This window comes from Xiphophorus couchianus, chromosome 13 (genome assembly GCF_001444195.1).
Source record: "Xiphophorus couchianus chromosome 13, X_couchianus-1.0, whole genome shotgun sequence".
Lineage (NCBI taxonomy): Eukaryota > Metazoa > Chordata > Actinopteri > Cyprinodontiformes > Poeciliidae > Xiphophorus > Xiphophorus couchianus.
In genome coordinates, this window is record NC_040240.1 from 21009460 (window position 1) to 21013603 (window position 4144).

The 4144-nt window shown below is 39.0% G+C and overlaps 1 long non-coding RNA gene across 2 annotated transcripts; it reads left to right on the top strand.

Moving 5' to 3' along the window:
* The first annotated feature begins 1460 nt into the window (after window positions 1-1460).
* On the top strand, window positions 1461-2210 carry LOC114156331 (uncharacterized). 2 transcript variants are annotated; one of them, XR_003597922.1, is made up of 3 exons: window positions 1461-1656; window positions 1741-2045; window positions 2122-2210. It is a non-coding gene; the product is annotated as an uncharacterized LOC114156331 (long non-coding RNA). The 2 variants fall into 2 exon arrangements; XR_003597923.1 differs by having other exon boundaries at window positions 1741-2210.
* The last annotated feature ends 1934 nt before the right edge of the window (window positions 2211-4144 follow it).

Sequence of the window (4144 nt, forward strand, 5' to 3'; positions counted from 1 at the left end):
ATGTGCCCAAAGGAGTCAGCTGACAACTGGAATATACTAAATGACAAAGTTATTCCATAAATTAATATTTTTTCTTCCCTGATGCCGGGGGCATTTTCAAGGATGACAATGGCAGGAGTCATCAGGTTCAGATTGAGAAAGAGTAGTTCCTAGAGCCTGAGAAAACATTTTCACACCTGTACTGGATCTTAACCCCTCTGAGAACCTTTGGGTTATCCTGGAGAAGGTTGGATCATCAATACCAAATCTCGGTGAAAAATTAATGCAACACTGGATGAAAATAATTATTTTGACATTGCAGAAGCTTGTAGAAACAATACCCCAGTGAATGCATGCTGTAAAGGTGTTCCAACAAAATATTAGAGTGTGTGACCTTTATTTTTGTTGGGTTAGATATAAAAAGGAGCCATTTTACAACAGACACATCCATATACTGTATGTCTGTGTTGCTTAGAAATCATCTAAACCAAATCATTTAAAAGTCCTCTTTAGACACCTTCAGGGATCTTTTTCTGCTCTATCTTGATGATAAAGGTGAGAAGTGTAAACTTGGAGTGATCCCATAAACTCAACAGACAAATTTGAGGAAAACATGCCAAGTGGAAATAAAGAGGCTCTTCATTTTGTATAACAGATGTGTGGGTCTTAAACAGAGTTTTCCTCTGTTTGTTAGCTGTATATTGTTCCAGCCAGAGTCCTTTCCAACTGCTTTTTCTCTCATTGTTTTCTTCTTGCCTTACCCCTCCTGTGCTTACACTGCATCTGTCTCACTGCATTATCTCGCTCTGTCCTCATCTATCTCTGCTGTGTTCTGCACCTTTTTTTTTTTCTAAACAAAGGGCTCCCTTGGGTCAACAGTGTACAGAACACACCATCCCTACACAGCACTACCTACACAATCCTTTATCCTTTATGAGCAAAACATCTGAAGAAAATGTTTTGGTTTGACATTCCCGTGTTTGCTGATTCATTGTTGTTCAGCATTGTGTATACGTGTAAACTAATTTCCAATGAGGCTAATCATTAGGAGTTTAAGCATTTAAAGAAACTGAAAAGAGAGTTTTTACAAGGAGAAGCAAACAAATAAGAGACCTGTATGTCTTTGTCAATTACTCAATGTTTGGAGTGAATAGAGACAGGTGGAAACTTTTCTTGCAGAGATATGCAAAGTTTAATATGGATTATTAAACAGAATCATGACCTACTGTTTATTTAAAGAACATGCCTGCCTGGTGAGGTGTGGTTTTATACAACAACACATGAAGAGCAGAATCCACATAAGCGCTTTCAAGCAGAAAGCACTAATAAAGACTGAATAAACACAAACAACTTCTCTCCATAATTACTTATTCACAAAATGCTTTACAAGAAACTTTTTATCTGAGTTAACATTTGACTAAACTATCAAGTAAATATGAAAAGAAGAAGGAAAACTAACTACAGGGAAAAGATGACTGCTGTTGGGAATCGGGGTTTTGGGGGGTTTCCTTTTTGCTGCTGTTTCATTCCTTATCCACCAGATGGCGTCTACAGGCGGAGGTTTCTCTGGAGGGACGGGCCTTGGTTCAGCGCACCGGTGTTTAATCACCTCTTCAGTCATGGAGCTTAAGAGGAGCGGACTACCAGTACTTCGTCGCTTGAGTGTTAGCCTATATGGTACTCTAAGCCCCTAGAGAGCTACCTCCGAGCCTTTCCAGAAAGATCCTCTGAGTATCCCTCTCGTTGTTTTTCCTCCTACAGCTATTCCTTCGTGACGCCAAGCGGCCTCCTTGAAGAATCCTTCCTGGTTTGACTCACCTCGAGACACCACCTACCCACGGGTTGCCCAAGCCCCGTTTCCGTTCCTTCGGCCGGATCTCAAAGCCTCTTCCGGATTATTCGGCGGATTGTGGATCCGCTCCTCGTCTGTCCTCCACCACAGAAACCACTGGCCCGCTCTCTGCCGCAGCCTCCTCCGATCCTCCTGGACGCCACTCGAACTTACTGTAAGCCAAGACCCGGTATCCACCGGAGTGCCTCCAGGACTGTCATCATCATTTTCCCAAGTAAGATCGGCTACTACTCTCACAGCTCCCATTTCCGATTACCCCTGAACTTACCATTCCCTCTGCTACTTCTCAGTGTGCCGACCTCCCCAGAAGCCCTCTCCTGACAGTTCGTCGTTCTATCCACCGAATCTGTGTTTACATTAATAAACTATATTTTGCTGATCTCTGTTCTCCAGTGGTGTTCTGCATATGGTTAAGAAAATTAGACCTCGCCATGACAACTGCAAAATGAACAAATAAGAATGAACTGAAGCCAATAAAAAATTGAAACCAATGCAGTGATAACACATGTCACTGTGAATATGAATGTTTAAGAAGTAAGGTTTGGTTTGAAGAATTGGTTATGGATGTTGACTCTCAATTTGGCTGACAGATGATGCCACATTTGGTGGCTCAGTATAACAACAAGAAAAGTGGAGGCTGCAGCATTAATTAGCATCAATTAATGCTAATTAATTAATGCCAGTTAATTAATTAACATGAATTAATTAGTCCTACACAATATGGTCTAGGCCAATCGCAGTGTGAATAAACACTATCTACATACCTATCTCCCTATTTACATTTCCTGTCAAAAATGAAAATCTGTCAGAGGCCTAAGAATTTTGTGCTTAACTGCATGTACTCTTTAATGAAAAAAAAAATTGTGTTTTTTCTAAACTGTCTTTTCAAATCCCAGTCATGGGACTAAATTGTGTCCTCCTGGAGGTTAAAATGGAATTGTTTCCTTCCACTGTTACCCCATGCTTGTTCTGAGACTAACTTGATAGAACTTTTTTTTTTGATCCAGCTGCATACCCAAGCATTATAATTAGGATAAGTAATGAATGTAGTTGAATTTTTATTTGTCTATATAAATGGACTGGTTTGTGTATTTCTGCTCATAAATGTGTCTTGTTAAGTGCCCTGAAATTACATCTGTTCTGAATCAGTGCCATATAAAAAAACTGAAGTGTTTAACTAGTAGAAGTATGAATTTAGAATAAAGCTATTTATGTTCTAACAAACCTATTCAAACCAACATGCCACTTTTGGACTTTCCTATGACCACAACATACAAATCTAACATTCCACATAATTATTTCAGTATTTATTATTAATTATATTCAGTAAAAAATCTCTGCTGAGAAATCACAGCCTGGACAAATTGGTGAAGAGCATTGAGCCAAGACTTTTTACAAGCTTGGTCCCTGGCACTGCAGCTATGATCAGTCTAGATTAGGCTAACTTAAAAAATATATATATATCTAACAGGTTTTAAAGGGGAAGGCTTGGATCGTGGAAGAGCATACTGATTTATTTTAGATGCCAAAAGATTTAATCTGTAAAAATACAGCCATGAACCAAAGTGTAATTTGTAAATTCTGGCTACCCACACCACCCCCTGGAGTCAGCACTGCAGGTCAAAGCTGCGGAGGCTTCTGCTCTCTTCAATTCTTCGGATGTGTGCTATAACATTTCTATTTCCAAATTTCTTTGACACAGTGGTTCTCAAAGGTGTACGCAAAACTCTGGTTATTATACAAGAGGTTTTGTGTTGGATAAAAGCTGATCATAGTAAGTCTTTTAAAAAATTCGTTCCCCCAAAATGTCATGTGCCATTTAGCCTGCACAGGTTAACTGAAGAACAAAAGGTGCAATAATATGGTTTGAAAAGTGTGCACACCCTCTTTGTGATTCAGTTTCTGCATAGTGTACTGGGACTTGTGTGCAGACAGGTAGACAGAAATTCTACTTGACAGTAATGATTTATTAAATTATAAACTTAGAAAACAAACAAAGAACAGGCAAAAGAAGAACACAAAAGAAACTGAAAGAACCAGGGAAGAATCTTACGTGGAGTCAATGAAACACATTGGACTTTAGCTTCTGGAAAGGTAATTGAGTGACATTAGAACCAGTGGAGGGAATGCAGAGCAGCTGGGTGATAAATTAAACTCAGGAACTGAGGAAACGTTACTAATTAACATAGAAATGAACTCAGGAATCTAAGAGGATGCAGAATGATCTAACGAAACCAAATACTGAAATTAAATAGTAAAATAAAAAATGGAATGGGTGGAAAAGAAAAGAAATAAAAACGAGTAAGTGATACA